The sequence below is a fragment of the Mizuhopecten yessoensis genome, unplaced genomic scaffold (genome assembly GCF_002113885.1).
Source record: "Mizuhopecten yessoensis strain PY_sf001 unplaced genomic scaffold, ASM211388v2 scaffold1011, whole genome shotgun sequence".
In the NCBI taxonomy this organism is placed as follows: domain Eukaryota; kingdom Metazoa; phylum Mollusca; class Bivalvia; order Pectinida; family Pectinidae; genus Mizuhopecten; species Mizuhopecten yessoensis.
The window spans coordinates 1,046,265-1,065,263 of record NW_018403833.1 but is presented as its reverse complement, the minus strand read 5'-3'; the positions used below and the strand labels follow the sequence as shown (position 1 = coordinate 1,065,263).

The 18,999-nt window shown below is 37.6% G+C and overlaps 1 protein-coding gene across 3 annotated transcripts in view; it reads left to right on the top strand.

Annotated features, from left to right (window-relative positions):
• LOC110456412 overlaps positions 1-18,999 on the top strand; it is a 49,474-nt gene that overhangs the window by 7,396 nt on the left and 23,079 nt on the right. Inside the window, exon 1 of one of the 3 annotated variants that reach the window (XM_021507183.1) lies at positions 2,122-2,212. The exons of 1 other annotated variant lie outside the window; for it this stretch is intronic. The gene's annotated coding sequence lies outside the window, so the exon portion shown is untranslated. Of the gene's footprint in view, positions 1-2,121; positions 2,213-14,809; positions 15,021-18,999 lie in introns of those variants that run through there. One more of the 3 variants, XM_021507165.1, reaches the window with a different exon arrangement.

Sequence of the window (18,999 nt, the reverse complement as noted above, 5' to 3'; positions counted from 1 at the left end):
ACACACACACACACACACACACACACACACACACACACACGTGCAACAAAGTTGAGTTAAGGGGGTATATATATATACTGTAAGAGTTTATCTGTCTGTCTGTCTGTCCATGGATCTGGGCAACTCCTCCATAGTTAAAAAAAAAAAAAAAAACTATATATGTGTGATTTGTATATTGTGAATTTCTGTACCTGCAGATAATTGAAGTTTAGTTTTGACTTTTTTCAGATATTATTGCCTTTTTTGTACTTAAAGTATCATTCAAGCCCTGCTAGAATCTCCACAGACAACAAATTTTCCAAATTATTATGTGACGAAATTGCAATGAAACTTTCTGAGAGTGATACATAGGGGATATACTTTACATCAAATGGCCAGCTTTCCATTTTTTTGGATTCAAAATGGCTACTGTGGTCTCTGGTTGGCTGAGAGGGTTGGGGAGGGCGCCGGAGGTGGGGTTGTCTGCAGCTTACAGTTCTAGCTTAAATCAAATGAAATATGTAATATAGCATAACCAACCAACCACCCACCTAAACCATCTCCCCTAGCCATATGTAAAAGAACAATTAACACATTCACCCCTGAAGACACATTTTTGAACTCTTCCAATTCAATGGTTGGAATAGTTCATCATAAAATTTCAGGGATGAATGAGTTAATGGCCATCCGCTCACTGCAGTCTCATCTTCACCATTAATTTATGTGGTCTTGTTTCGCTCCAAATCGACCATCATGACTGGTATTTACAAAAGGAATCATTATTGATTCAGAAATTTAAGTCAATAATTTTCATTCATTTTTTATATTTGATATATTGGCAACTATATCATGAAATTAAGAGGAGTTTCAAATGATGCGATATAAAACAAAGTAAGTCAAATACATTTTATAGAGATCAAAAAATGTTTTATGGAAACATGATATTAATCAAAATGTGATATTAAGCAAAAGCAAAATGTGATAATAAGTGGAATTCATTTGTATACGTTTTATGTGGTGAATGTTCTTAAACATTAAAGAGACCAAGACACTGCTATGTAATTTTTCTGAGGAACACCTTATCTATAAAAAAATATAAATAGAAGTATAAATTACATGTGTCTCATATCACTGAAAAGGCTTAAGTGGCTCTCCCGATTTTTTCCTATTGGTCAGACTGATGAGGTTTGTATTGTTATCAGCAGATCATCAATCTTTACAATGCTTTAATTTATTGCTTCCTTCTGTGTAGAATACAAACGTTTGTTTGGTTGAAACTTTTCGAGTTACTGTTACATGTAATATATATAGTCTAGGTCCTTCTCACTAATCCACACAAATAGATATTGTCTTTTGAACAGAGATAAGGCACACTTTGTTTTGTGTTTCCCACTGGACTGCAAAAGAACACATGCCTAACATTCATCTTTAAACAGACATGTGATGTGTGTTTACTTGCCCACCACTAACACGATTACCCCACATCAAAGTGGGCGTACACCCGCCCCATACTCCAAGGGCTTTGTACAAAACCGTCACTCAATAACTCACTTCATTTCTAAATGTTATAAAAAAATGTTTATTTCAAAATCATCAGACTGTATGAAATGTTGTTTAGTACGGCGGTCAAGTGTCAAATTTATAGTCAGCTTTTTAAGGTGCTATGGTAAGGGGTTCTGTAATCCCCCCAATAGTTAAGTTCATTTCTTATTTATAATATATATTTTTTCAATTGGATAAAAAGATTTAAAAGCTGCAGTTTTGTCGTTATCAAGGGGGACCTAAAAGGGGTGTAACGTTACATCTCAACCGTCTGCCAATATATACCTACGAATCTGGCAACGAAAACCTTTCAGTGCAGGGTGATCAAAGAATTTGTGGGATAAAAAAGATAATGAAATATGTACTTGTTAACTTAAGGACTGTCTAGTACAAATACCTTCTTGTTTAATTTTGAACGTGAAACATAATAGATCTTGTATGTTCCCCCCTCTGTGTTATTTATATCTCCTCAAATGGCCTTATTTAAACAATGGGCATGAATTGTTAAGAAAAAGGTCATGTCAGATCTTAACCGTTCAATGGATTAGCAGGCCTTTTATGTATTTATAGCCACGTTTAAGCGGTTTACGTACTGTCTATTGTATTTATATCTATGACAAGAACCTTAACCACATGCCAGTTCCAGTGTGGAAGTAAAACACCTTTTTTTTCTACTTTGGGCCATACACAGGTAAGATTTGACAAGATAATCAGAGATCTGAAATAGCATCAGAGAAGTTGTCGACAAAACCTGTTTCTGTCTTAGGCAGACAATTTGTATGAAAAATTACAAGATTTTTATTTATTTTTGTGTGTTGATTGGAATAACGTATACCTGATCCCTGAGTCAACAGACAGGTAGGTTTTGACAAGGTAGTTAAGTTTGAAAAACTACTGGCGCTATTTCAGACATTCTATACATGTGAGCACTTCGGTGCAGGGGTACATGTTCAGTTGAACCTGCACTTTAAGTTAGTTGAGGTTTTATGGGAACATATCACATTTCCCAAGCTTTAACTATTGACGGGTAAACAGGCCCACACCCCTAATCATGTCTGTGTTTTGATCAGCGACTTACATGTGTAGTGGAATACTTATTTACATGTATTTTTTAACCTTTTATGTTCCAAATTTTGCCATGACACGATCTACCAATAAGTATGGAATATCTAACTGTAATTAAACCACTTAATGCAAAGTCAGATACCTTTTTAAATGGTTATTTGTATGCACCAGTATAAGTGAAGTTTTTATTTAAGTTTACCTTTTGAAAAAGATTCCCAGCATAAAGCATTACCGGTGTCATGCATAAAAAGTACCCCCCTACCAAAAAGTCTTTTTAGGTAACCTGTATAAAAATTACCTGTCTATAAAGTTTGTATATAAATGTTACTTGTATATAATAGTTACCTTTATATGAATAATACCTGTATTTAAAGGTTACCTGTATATAAAGGTTACCTGTATATAAAAGTTACCTTTATATAGATATTACCTTTTATATAGATATTACCTGTTATATAAATATTACCTGTTATATAGATATTACCTGTATTTAAAAGTAACCTGTATATAACAGTTACCTGTATATAAATGTTACCTGCATAAAAGCTACCTGTTAATTAAAGGTAACCAGTATTGGAATATTACCTGACTATGTATGTTACTTGTATAAATAAAAGCTGCCTGTATATAAGGTTAAAAATAGTTACCTGTATAAAAAGGTTACCTGTCTATAAAAGCTACCTGTCTTTCAAAATGATCTGAATATAAAGACCATTTGTATGTAAGGACACCTTTATAGAGCAATGCCAGGGAATGATATGAGAAAAATGTAATTGATACATGGTTTATAAAGTAAATAAGTAAATGTGGGATAAAAGGATGTGCCCGAAGCTAGCCCTAGATCCCCCACTTTAGATGTTACCTGCCAATAAATGCTACAACGTAACTATATAAAATTGTACAATTTAATGCTACCTGTATATCACATGCTTTTAATTATATATAAATTTCATAGTTCCATTTCATTCCTAGCTTGTTGCCTATACAATTATAATATATAATACAAAATCTTTCGTGTTAACAAAAATAGAAATGTCGGCTCATTTGAGTAATGATGAAAAATGTGTGGATGTGCCTGTACGACAGAAAGTGAAGGCTCATCATATCCAACAGTTGGTAGGTTTTAGTCTATACTGAGAATATCAATCAGGTTAAGGCTGTTTAGGTGTGAATGTTTCAGTTCAACTGTGAAATGAAGGTCTCACAGAAGGTCAAACTGAGCGACAAGAGAAAGGGCGACAAGAAAAGAAAATTCATCTGCACTTAATGATGCCTAGAATAGCACCCCTTTGTGGTGGGGAACATCAATAACGGCCTAGAATATACGTTCTGTTAGGGTAATAACGTGTCAGAATGTTGACGAAAATCATCATTGCTTATAGAAAAAGGTAAATCTAGTTTGCTGAACTGATAACTCGCTGAGAACATCAAAAATGGGAGTTAGCAATATTTCTTGAAACGCGATAGATGGTTTTACACCTGACACACAAAGGTAATTATTAAAACACCTGGGGATCCATCAAAAGTTAATAAGAATCAGCTTGGTCATAGTGATAGGTGAGACTGAAATTTGACCTTGACCTCATTCATTGACTCGATTTAGTCGTTGACTTGGTTGTTTAGGTCTGTTAAATTTTAGAAGTGGGAGGTAATTCTGATAAGTCTATTAAAGGGTTAAAAAAATACAAAAAATATCAGGAAACATGCTTATAATTTTGCTTTGTGACTCTAGAATCTGACCTGGAGGTTTGGAGTAGATTAGATTTTATCTGGGATATAGTGGGGTTCTTCCTGAAGGATGAGGATGTATTGGGATTCTTCCTGAAGGATGAGGATGTATTGGGATTCTTCCTGAAGGATGAGGATGTATTGGGATTCTTCCTGAAGGATTAGGGTGTATTGGGATTCTTCCTGAAAGATTAGGGTGTATTGGGATTCTTCCTGAAGGATTAGGACGTATTGGGATTCTTCCTGAAGGATAAGAATGTATTGTGATTCTTCCTGAAGGATTGGGGTGTATTGGGATTCTTCCTGAAGGATTAGGGTGTATTGAGATTCTTCTTGAAGGATTAGGATGTATTAGGATTCTTCCTGAAGGATAAGGGTGTATTGGGATTCTTCCTGAAGGATAAGGATGTATTGGGATTCTTCCTGAAGGATTAGGGTGTATTGGGATTCTTCCTGAAGGATTAGGATGTATTGGGATTCTTCCTGAAGGATGACGGTGTATTGGGATTCTTCCTGAAGGATAAGGGTGTATTGGGATTCTTCCTGAAGAATTTGGATATAGTGGGGTTCTTCCTTAAGGATTAGGGTGTATTGGGGTTCTTCCTCAAGGATTGGGATGGAGTAGGGTTATTCCTTAAGGATTGGGACATAGTGGGGTTATTCCTTAAGGATTTGGATGAGTGGGGTTCTTCCGTAAGAATTGGGACGTAATGGGGTTCCTCCGTAAGAATTGGGACATAGTGGGGTTCTTCCTTAATGATTGGGATATAGTGGGGTTCTTCTGTAAGGATTGGGATGTTGTGGGGTTCTTCCTTAAGGATTGGGGTGTAGTGGGGTTCTTCCTTAAGGTTTGGGACGTAGTGGGGGTCTTCCTTAAGGATTGGGATGTAGTGGGGTGCTTCCTTAAGGATTGGGATGTAGTAAGGTTCTTCCGTAAGGGTTTGGATGTAGTGGGGTTCTTCCATAAGGATTGGGACATAGTGGGGTTATTCCTTAAGGATTTGGATGAGTGGGGTTCTTCCGTAAGAATTGGGACGTAGTGGGGTGCTTCCTTAATGATTGGGATATAGTGGGGTTCTTCTGGAAGGATTGGGATGTAGTGGGGTTCTTCCTTAAGGATTGGGACGTAGACGGGTTCTTCCGTAAGAATTGGGACGTAGTGGGGTGCTTCCTTAATGATTGGGATATAGTGGGGTTCTTCTGGAAGGATTGGGATGTAGTGGGGTTCTACCTTAAGGATTGGGATGCTGTGGGGTTCTTCCTTAAGGATTGGGATGTAGTGGGGTTCTTCCTTAAGGATTGGGACATAGTGGGGTTCTTCCTTAAGGATTGGGGTGTATTGGGATTCTTCCGTAAGGATTGGGATGTAGTGGGGTTCTTCCTTAAGAATTGGGACGTAGTGGGGTTCTTCCTTAAGGATTGGGAGGTAGTGGGGTTCTTCCTTAAGGATTGAAATGTAGTAGGGTTCTTCCTTAAGCATTGGGACGTAGTGGGGTTCTTCCTTAAGGATTGGGATGTAGTAGGGTTCTTCCTTGAGGTTTGATATGTAGTAGGGTTCTTCCTTAAGGATTGGGAGGTAGTAGGGTTCTTCCTTAAGGATTGAGATGTAGTAGGGTTCTTCCTTAAGGATTGGGATGTAGTAGGGTTCTTCCTTAAGGATTGGGATGTAGTGGGGTTCTTCCTTAAGGATTGGGATGTAGTGAGGTTCTTCTGTAAGGATTGGGATGTAGTGGGGTTCTTCCGTAAAGATTGGGACGTAGTGGGGTTCTTCCTTAAGGATTGGGATGTAGTGGGGTTCTTCCTTAAGGATTGGGATGTAGTGGGGTTCTTCTGTAAGGATTGGGACGTAGTGGGGTTCTTCCTTAAGGATTGGGATGTAGTAGGGTTCTTCCTTGAGGTTTGAGATGTAGTAGGGTTCTTCCTTAAGGATTGGGATGTAGTGGGCTCTTGCTTAAGGATTGGGACGTAGTGGGGTTCTTCTGTAAGGATTGGAACACAGTGGGGTTATTCCTTAAGGATTGAGATGTAGCTGGGTTCCTCCCTAAGTATTGGGGTGTAGTGGAAACAAACTTGAAAAGAGCAGTTAATCCAGAGATTGCCATTTACAAATACTGCTGTTTGTGCATTTTGTGTGCAAGGATAACATGTAACACTTCGCCGCTGTTATACTCATGATCACAGGGATATCCCACATTGTGATATCCAAATCTTCAACAAGGTCTTACTGTACATTTCTATGTAACCCTGTATAATATGTACACCTGTATAAACCAGGCCTTCAACAAAGTCTTACTATATACATTTCTATGTAACCCTGTATAATCTGTATGCCTGTACAAAACGGACCTTCAACTAGGTCATACTGTATACATTTCTATGTAACCCTGTAATATCTGGACACCTGTACAAACCAGGCCTTCAACTAGGTCCCACTGTATACATTTCTATGTTACCCTGTATAATCTGGACACCTGTACAAACCAGGCCTTCAACAAAGTCCTACTGTTTACATTTCTATGTCATCCCTTATAATCTGTACACCTGTGTAAACCAGACCTTCAACTAGGTCCCACTGTATATATTTCTATGTTACCCTTTATAATCCGGACTCCTGTATAAACCAGGCCTTCAACTAGGTCACACTGTATACATTTCTATGTAACCCTGTATAATCTGGACACCTGTACAAACCAGGCCTAAAACAAAGTACTACTGTTTACATTTCTATGTAACCCTTTATAATCTGGACACCTGTATAAACCAGACCTTCAACTAGGTTCCACTGTATACATTTCTATGTAACCCTTTATAATCCGGACTCCTGTATAAACCAGGCCTTCAACTAGGTCACACTCTATACATTTCTATGCGACCCTGTATAATCTGGACACCTAAAAGGAAATGTGAACCCTTTCGGTGTTGTGTTAAACGTTTTACAATGGATTCCATATCCTAGATGGTAAATACATCAGCATCTTGTATAATATTTTACTGTAACTTAATTGCCTGTTTTAGAAGTTTCATCCATGTAAGAATCTAGCAAATGTTACAATCAGAAATTTTAGGTGAAAAACGTTAGTGATGTTTGTAAGGCATTAAAGAGTATTTGAGTGTGGTTGGATTGTTTTTTTTAAAACATGACACCACTTATTACTGTTGATGGACATCACTAGTTTTACCGACCATCCACAGTCAGGGTCCCACCAGTAGTTATGACATAGGCAGTTCTTCTTTTATGTTTTTTTGTGACATTTTTATGCAAGATTTATGGAGCCTTATTTGAACACATAAAGAAAATATCTCACTTTCAGGTTTTTTTTATGTTAAATTTATGATAGTCTTGCCAAAAAGTGTCATAAAAATGGCAATAAGCTTCAACTTACCTGTATCAGTGAGCTAAAGGGTCTTGTGATCCCTCCCTTTCTCAGTCCATCTACCATGTTTTCTCTTAGGTTGTTATTGTTATATCTGTCACATGTGTGAGAGTTTCCTCTGCTAAGTTTTTGAATCGGCATGACCCAATATAACAGATGATTTAGCAAACTGGCAACATCTTATACTATTTCATTGTGATGTCATTGGTTGGCTCTGTTCAAAATTTACCATCGCAATTCTGTTGTTATTCAAATGACTGACATCACATTTAATTTTTCACACAATTAATTTGATGAATAGTCTTCAATACATGTATATAAAACAAATATTTTCATGATGTGAGTTTGAATTCATCACTTACAGCAAATACAATGTAGTACCGGCTAAAAAAAAATCATTTTGGAGATCATTTTCCATTAAAGCTTTCAGTTTGAAAATGAATTTATTCATTCTGTGGTGTTTTTATTGGCAATTTTTGGAAGTGTCGCATTCCTTAAATTGTGAATTCAATTTTTTTAAAGAAAGTAAGATCTTATTTTAAAAATCTCAAAATCTTTATTTTATTCTTTTTTATTCAAAAATTTCATTCAAATTGGTAAAAAAACATCTGGGTATAAGTCTCATGGAAAATGGCCCCACATTTTGACTCACAGCATATATATATGTTGGTACATGTAAAAAAACAGATCTTGTATAACCAAATTAACAAGCATTCTGTGGGTCAATACATGTCCCCTACCGCTCCCCCAGAACGTTAACCTGCAGATTTTGGTCAAGATATATAGTTAACACTTTCAACACTGTAGACCATAATGGACTCGTCCATATCCATGCATGGTAGAGTCTACTAAAGTTACATAGGGGTGAAAGGGTTAAGTCGAAAAACATGTCAAAGATTTAAAAATATAAAAAAATATAAAAAAATCCACTGTCACTAAACATTAATGGTAGACCCCTAAATAACCTGTGTACATACAATCAGCATCCTAACACTATTATTAAGCGAAGGGTGACTCATTACGAAACTTTAACCCAAACTTTAACCTGCAGATTTTGACCAAGATATATATATATATATAGTTAAGTGGAAAACAAGTCGAAAATTGTAAAAAAAGATAAAAAAAACATACAATGTATTTTATCATTATTAAGAGGATGGTAAAGCTATTACAAAACTTTAACCGAAACCTTAACCAAAGGTAACGGACGGACAACTGCCAGTCACAGTTCACCTGTAGGGGACCAAAACATGTTTGATAGTGTGGTATTATTTTGAAAAGGAGGTATCCTATTAAAGTTACTTGTATACTCCCTTAATGACACAAGTTGTAGAGGCTGTGTACCTGAGGACTCCGTTATACCTGGCTTCATTAGGTAAATAGCACACAAAGGTAAAATTGAATCACAGATACCTTCATAATTATTGTAATTTAAACAAGCATATGTACTTTTGTAATTTAAAAAAAAATTACAACCAGATAAAAAAAAAAAAATCTGATAAAATTGTGTTTTAGTGGTAAAGAAGTTAATTTTGAAATGTTCGTTTAGTTATAAACATGAACCGTTTATTCCAGGATCGTAGCGTTTACTCCACATGGTCGGTCGTGTTATTGATATGTTATTTATGTACACATCAGTTATTTTATGACTTGTTACTGTAACTCTGTGTAGTAGAGTGAGGTTTTATGTACATTTCGGGGGATAACAGATATATACACCAGGCAGGGGACAAATGTATCAAGGGGGGAGAAAATGGTTGATGGATAGGAAACAGAAATTTGACATATGTGTTTTTGTAGTCAACTGTACAGACTTAATTAGACTTGTGAGAAAGGGATAAGTGGATGATCGTCGTTTATGACGTGTGGTATTTTTGAAGATTTCCTAGACATGCAATCATTCCTTGCATGCAGGAATCTGTTCCTTGGTATCTTGCAGTAAAAAGTAAGTGTTAGTTTCGTTCAGTTGCACAAATTTTGTGTGAAATTATTTTAAGTTAGTGATAGGTTTTTTATATATATCTGAAATCATATGAACACATATACAATGTACCTGTACAAAAAAACACAAACACGCAAAAATTAAAACCAAAATAAAAAAATAGTTATATATATTACAAGACCTCTACAATAATTCAAATAAACAAATTTAATGTTGTTTCTAAAAAAAAAGGATACTTTTTATTTTAAAAATAGGATTAAAAAAAAAATGTTTAAGAAAAAAAAAAAAAAAATTTAAGCTAGCTGGGTTATATAGATCCTGTGATAAATAGATTTTTTTTAATTGCATTAAAATTCTGAGGGTAAATGGAGTGAAGTTTGTCATGCATGTGTGAATATGATAAAGGTAGGAGTAAAAGACCTTTCATATCGGGGACATATATATAGACACTTGTAGTAATACATACTAGAATACTAGATACTAGAAATACTAGAAATAGAAACAAAGCAAATAAAATTATCAAAAATGAAATTCACTGTAAAATGTTTGATAAACCTGTCATCTGATGTACCCCACACAAACAGACAGTGACTGACAACACTGATGTATCCCACACAGTGACACACACAGACAGTGACTGATGACACCACCAACACTGATGTATCCAACACAGTGACACACACAGTGACAGTGACTGACAACTGACTGACAACACTGAGGGATCCCACACAGTGACACAAAGACAGTGACCGACAACACTGATGTATCCAACACAGTTACACACACAGACTGTGACTGACAACACTGCTGTATCCCACACAGTAACACACAAAGACAGTGACTGACAACACTGATGTATCCCACACAGTGACACACACATTGACAGTGACTGACAATACTGATGTATCCCACACAGTGACACACAAAGACAGTGACTGACAACTGACTGACAACACTGATTTATCCCACACAGTGACAAACACAGACAGTGACTGATGACAACACTGATGTATCCCACACAGTGACAAACACAGACAGTGACTGATGACAACAGTGATGTATCCCACACAGTGACACACACAGACAGTGACTGACAACACCGATGTATCCCACACAGTGACACACACATTGACAGTGACAGACAATACTGATGTATCCCACACAGTGACACACACCGACAGTGACTGACAACGCTGATGTGTCCCACAGTGTGACACACACGGACAGTGACTGACAACACTGATGTATCCCCCACAGTGACACACACAGACAGTGACTGACAACACTGATGTATCCCACACAAGACAAACACAGACAATGAATGACGACTGACTGACAACACTGATTTATCCCACAGTGACAAACACAGACAGTGACTGATGACAACACTGATTTATCCCACACTGTGACACACAGACAGTGACTGACAACACTGATGTATCCCACACAGTGACACACACAGACAGTGACTGACAACACTGATGTGTCCCACACTGTGACACACACAGACAGTGATTGACAACACTGATGTATCCCATACAGTGACACACACAGACAGTGACTGACAACACTGATGTATCCCACACAGTGACACACAAAGACAGTGACTGACAACTGGCTGACAACACTGATTTATCCCACACAGTGACACACAGACAGTGACCAACAACACTGATGTATCCCACACAGTGACACACCCAGACAGTGACCGACAACACTGATGTATCCCATACAGTGACTCACACAGACAGTGACCGACAACACTGATGTATTCCACACAGAGACACACAGACAGAGACGGACAACACTGATATATCCCACACAGTGACACACACAGACAGTGACTGATGACAGCACTGATGTATCCCACACAGTGACACACAGACAGTGACCGACAACACAGATGTATCCCACACAGTGACAAACACAGACAGTGACTGACGACTGACTGACAACACTGACATATCCCACACAGTGACACACACAGACAGTGACTAACACCACTGATGTATCCCACACAGTGACACACACAAACAGTGACTAACAACACTGATGTATCCCACACAGTGACACAAAGACAGTGACCGACAACACTGATGTATTCCACACAGTGACACACACAGACAGTAACTGACAATACTGATGTATCCCACACAGTGACACACAAAGACAGATGTATCCAACACAGTGACACACACAGACTGTGACTGACAATACTGATGTATCCCACACAGTGACACACAGACAGTGACCGACAACACTGATGTATCCCATACAGTGACTCACACAGACAGTGACCGACAACACTGATGTATCCCATACAGTGACACACACAGACAGCGACTGACAACACTGATTTATCCCACACAGTGACAAACACAGACAGTGACTGATGACAACAGTGATGTATCCCACACAGTGACACACACAGACTGTGACTAACAACACTGATGTATCCCACACTGTGACACACACAGACAGTGACTAACAACACTGATGTATCCCACACAGGGACACACACAGACAGTGACCGACAACACTGATGTATCCCATACAGTGACTCACACAGACAGTGACCGACAACACTGATGTATTCCACACAGTGACACACAAAGACAGTGACTGACAACTGGCTGACAACACTGATTTATCCCACACAGTGACAAACACAGACAGTGACTGATGACAACAGTGATGTATCCCACACAGTGACACACACAGACAGTCACTGACAACACTGATGTATCCCACACAGTGATAAACACAGACAGTGACTGACAACACTGATGTATCACACACAGTGACACACACAGACAGTGACTAACAACACTGATGTATCCCATACAGTGACACACACAGACAGTGACCGACAACACTGATGTATCTCACACAGTGACACACAAACTGTGACTAACAAGTGACACACACAGACAGTGACTAACAACACTGATGTATCCCATAAACACTGATGTATCCCACACAGTGACACACACAGACAGTGACTGACAATACTGATGTATCCCACACAGTGACACAAAGACAGTGACCGACAACACTGATGTATTCCACACAGTGACACACACAGACAGTAACTGACAATACTGATGTATCCCACACTGTGACACACACAGACAGTGACTGACAACACTGATGTATCCCACACAGTGACACACAGACAGTGAATGACAACACTGATGTATCCCACACAGTGACAAACACAGACAGTGACTGACGACTGACTGACAACACTGACATATCCCACACAGTGACACACACATACAGTGACTGATGACAACACTGATGTATCCCATACAGTGACATACACAGACAGTGACTGACAACACTGATGTATCCCACACAGTGACAGACAGTGACTGACAACACTGATGTATCCCACACAGTGACACACACATACAGTGACTGACAATACTGATGTATCCCACACAGTGACACACAGACAGTGACCGACAACACTGATGTATCCCACACAGTGACAGACACAAACAGTGTCTAACAACACTGATGTATCCCACACAGTGACAACCACAGACTGTGACTAACAACACTGATGTATCCAACACAGTGACACACACAGACTGTGACTGACAACACTGATGTATCCCACACACTGACACCCACATACAGTGACTGACAATACTGATGTATCCCACACTGTGACACACAAAGACAGTGACTGACAACACTGATGTATCCAACACAGTGACACACACAGACAGTGACTAACAATACTGATGTATCCCACACAGTGACACACACAGACAGTGACTGATGACAACACCGATGTATCCCACACAGTGACAAAAACATACAGTGACTGACAACACTGATGTATCCAACACAGTGACACACACAGACAGTGACTAACAACACTGATGTGTCCTACACTGTGACACACACAGACAGTGACTGACAACGCTGATGTATCCCACACAGTGACAAACACATACAGAGACTGACAACACTGATGTATCCAACACAGTGACACTCACAGAATGTGTCTGACAACACTGATGTATCCCACACAGTGACAGACACAAACAGTGTCTAACAACACTGATGTATCCCACACAGTGACAGACACAAACAGTGTCTAACAACACTGATGTATCCCACACAGTGACAGACACAAACAGTGTCTAACAACACTGATGTATCCCACACAGTGACAGACACAAACAGTGTCTAACAACACTGATGTATCCCACACAGTGACAAACACATACAGTGACTGACAACACTGATGTATCCAACACAGTGACACACACAGACAGTGGCTAACAACACTGATGTATCCAACACAGTTACACTCACAGACTGTGACTGACAACACTGATGTATCCCACACAGTGACAAACACATACAGTGACTGACAACACTGATGTATCCCACACAGTGACAAACACAGACAATGACTGAAGACTGACTGACAACACTGACATATCCCACACAGTGACACACACAGACAGTGACTGATGACAACACTGATGTATCCCACACAGTGACAAAAACAGACAGTGACTGACAACTGACTGACAACACTGACATATCCCACACAGTGACACACACAGACAGTGACTGATGACAACACTGATGTATCCCACACAGTGACACACACATACAGTGACTGACAATACTGATGTGTCCTACACTGTGACACACAATGACAGTGACTGACAACACTGATGTATCCCACACAGTGACACACAGACAGTGACTGACAACACTGATGTATCCCACACAGTGACACACACAGACAGAGACTGACAATACTGATGTGTCCCACACTGTGACACACACAGACACTGACTAACAACACTGATGTATCCCACACAGTGACACACGCAGACAGTGACTGACAACACTGATGTATCCCACACAGTGACACACACAGACAGTGACTGACAAAACTGATGTATCCCACACAGTGACACACACAGACAGTAACTGACAATACTGATGTGTCCCACACTGTGACACACACAGACAGTGACTGACAACACTGATGTATCCCACACAGTGACACACAAAGACAGTGACTGACACCACTGATGTATCCCACACAGTGACACACACAGATATGTACAGTGACTGACAACACTGATGTATCCCATACAGTGACAAACACAGACAGTGACTGACACTACTGATGTATCCCACACAGTGCCTGAGAGAAGCTCCAGGACAGCAGGCTCCCGGGAGGTAGCCTCCTCAGTAGAACCATTAGGTACACAGTTTGTGTGGGGGTCTGACAGAGTTGTGACAGTGTAGATTGGCTCCTGGTAAAAAATGTCACATGTGGTTACTGGTGATTATGATAAAACACATATTTAACAGGAACGTTTTGGTAACGTAATACATTTCATTGACAGGTAAGTGTCTTTTCTATTTATAACATGTAGCTGTACTTTCTATTGGACTTTCATTTTCTTCTTTTACTTTTAATTCTTTGTACGCGTATTTGCATATAGACACGACAAGTGTTGCAGTTTCATGGCTAAATCAATTTTTAAATTATATTATTAATAAACTGTATATATTTTTCGCAAACATCTTTTTGATATGAAATATATTAATTGATTTTAAAAATTTAAGTAAAGGTTTTGATAGATTTAATTGTTTTATAAAATAGATAAATATAAGTTTTCTATAGAAGTTACATAACATAAAAAGAATGTACCTAAATCTGACTACCAGTGTAGCAGCTAGAGGCAATATATATAACTGAAAATTATTAGACAATATGACAAATTTAATTAAAAAGATTATTTTAATATAAACATGTACAATAAATGAAATTTTTCAAAAAGCGTGAGACAGAGAAAAATCTTCAAAAAGGGGGAGGTTTTTTTCAGGGGATGGGGGGGGATGGTGATGAAAAATAGGGAGTATCTGTCCTGCATAAACAGGAGACTTAACACTTATGGTATAGGGTGATTGCAATTTCATGATCCTTTCTAATTTTGAGTTTTCTACCCATAATTAGTTCAAGGGAAACACTTTTACCATTATCTCCGTATATCTTATGAAAATCAGAAAGGCTGCTTTAAAAGGCCTTGATACAAAAGTACTTTATGAAAATTTTGGTTATGTTTTAAACATGGTTAAGTATTTATATGTAAGAGGTACAATCTTCATATCCATACATATACCCTGTGACAGACATTTACAAATTGTTCAGCTCCCATTCTAGGTATAAATCAGTTATTTTAAAAGGCAATGCTACTGTTTTCATGAACAGAATTTCTTAACCTGACTTTAGATTGAAGGTATATCAATTTTAAAACTATTTTTCGTGTTAGATTTCCTGATGGGACTGGTTTTGATTAAAATCCAGAGGATATATATTGTTCATGACACGGAATGAAAAAGATAGATCCGAGAGAGTTCCCTCCTGGACAGGGGTTAAGGACCGAGATCAGGATGCATATAATTTACTGACATCCACTATTTTGTAAAATTCATTAGTTTGTATGGGATGGTAAATAGTGAAAAGGATCCTAGTCTGGGGAATGTTTTCCTGATTCAAGTGTTACTCATTATAGAGTCTGTATCACTTATCTCTGTCGTAATTTAAATTCTCAGCGATTCTTACAAATCATGTATTTCTTAATTCCATAGCATTCTCAATCCACTAAATAAAAATATTTAAAGATCAAACAATTTCAGCAATGCAATTTTTAAGAGTCTTAAGAATAAAGATGTCTCATAGTATTCAACCGGAGCTAGATCTCAAATTATGAGTTCATTAGAAAAATTGAGGTTATGCCATGACAAAATGTCAATACATGTACGTCAAGTTTTCGTTTCAAACAATTACTCCTTAAGACTTGTGTTATGGGAACTTGAATCTCTTGGGCAAGGTAATTAATTTTCATAAAAATAAAGGAAGCTATTCTCAAAGACCAGATTGTGCCCAATATTGAAATTAATGGAAAGTTGTTTTAATGACTTGATACTTCCTTGCTATGAAGCATCACTTTGGGCAAATACATATAAAAAACTGTGCACTTTTTCATAAATGAAAGGCAAAGACCCTGTGGGAAAAGAGAGGTGGTGCTCGAAAGGAGAAATAGGGGTAAATTTTGAAAAAGACTGTTTAGGAGCTTATAAGTATAAATTGAATTTCTTAGAACTATCTCCGTATTAAAAACAAGAGTTTCATTTCACTCATCATGGCCCCTGCTGATGTTTCCTCCTGCATATAAGAATGACAGAATTCTGGCAGAAGATTGCAAATATTGTCTGTGGAAGGGAAAATGTAGATTAATTTCATTGATTATTTTTGTCTGGAACACATTGAGTGACAGGGAGGTCGATTGTTGTGATACTGATGATCTCTGATTATTTATATACAGAAAAACAATAGAGCATCATTTAACAGAATCTTGTACCTCTGAATTATTTAATTCGCAGTGAATATAATGATTTTCCCAAAGGATCTTTTGTGAGACTGCAATGCTAGCATTTCAGTGGTTAGATGCGTTCAAGCTTTGTTAAATCCATTCCTTCTCAAATCAATAGCTATTTTTGTAACTGTAAATAAGTTATTTTTTGTGTCATGAAATTACGATAAATCATGAAGCATCCCGTTGAATGGAGTGGAAAGCATTAATCATTCAACCCTAGGGGTTTTACATGTTAGAACTTTTCTGGAATATCTGAACATGGAGGCTGAAGAGAGTGATTTGGCTCCCATTATATAGTGACTGAAAATATCCCAGAAAATATGCTTGATGTATTATATTGTATATGAGGGCTGGAAATTGTACCGTACTACCATTATTTAATAACTACCGGTAGATGGATTGGACAACATGGTGAAATATAAAGATTTTGACTGACATTTCATGAAATACATATTACATACAACAGAGACAGTGCATTGGGTCTCTTTAAGGGTATTGCTGTCATCTTATAATATCATTCTTAAAGATCCCCTCTAAAACAGTAACTGCATGTGCATCAGAAAGTGATTTTTCTGGCATGATTATTGCTCTGATAAATAATTTCTGAAAAGAAAACTATACCATGCAAGACTTTAAGAAGACACTTGAGATGAAATAAAGAAAAAAAAAATATTCAACAACAGTGTTCTTAGTGTAAAAATTGAGCATGGCTAGACATGCAGGGTTAGAAACCTGGACCATTCATTATACTGTGACGTGTCACTCAGACTGAGTAAGCAATCTGGTCAACAAAAGTCTCATGCCCCTATAATTGCATCACAATGATATCAAAAGCAAATTGATAAGGGGATCAAGGTTACTATATTTAAAAAATCCAAAGTGGCCAGTTCCATAGTGGTTTACCTGCAATGGGTGACTTCACAATATTGAGTTATATTCCAATGTCCATCTAGAAATGTTCAAGGTCACAGCAAGGGAACAAAGGTCAAGGTCATAAAGTTGATAATGTATAATCAGTATAGATAGACCGTCACTCAATTCCAATAAGACCTATCTTATTGTTTAAATAATTCACCCCTGAAATATCATAACGATAACTCACAGTATACGTCTTGTTAAATGTTAATGCATAAAAAAATAGATTAAAAGGAATTTGCAATGGGGAATGTTTAGCTGAGTGAGCCGAGTCTTGATTTTAAGTCAGTCTGTGCTTCATTTGTCGGTAAGACCAAACGTAGTGAGTTAACCCTACCTTACTTTGCCAGTGACTTAAGCTTGATTAGTCCGTGAACCAGCACCCTCTTCGTCAGTGAGCCCAACTTACTTTCTTAGTAGACTGAGTTCACTTTTGATTTTATTCAGAATAGACAAGTTATAAATGATAAATGTTTACTATAAAAACAAATAAAGTACAGACTGCAATGTATGAACAGGTTTCGAGACCATGCAATATTTTATATAAAGCAGTTTCCATGTACACTTTCATACACTGCAGATATTTCTTTCACTTTTTATATCAATATTATTTCATAATGACTCCAAAAAAGCTACTTAAAAATTCATACATGCTCCGTCATTCAAATTCAATTAATATTCCTCTATCACATGAATTTACGATATGTATATGCTGTTTGAATGTCTGTGTGCTGTGTTGTAAGAGGAGCACATGGATGGCTGCTCCAGTAAATAGAATAGTGCAATAAATTCTGTCCACGAGTCTCATGCTTTACAAGATGCACATGTGGAAGGCCGGAGAAATTGATGTCATTTATTAAAGAAATTCACTTTTAATGAGAGTATACATATAACGTTCTTTCCCCTTGGTTAATTTTTCTTTGCTTTCCTGTCCTATATAATAAATTCACGCATTTGAAATTGGATGTGAGAAATACTTAAAACTGGTTGGTTAACATGACAAAATTGTTCGCTGCTTTCATGTTAT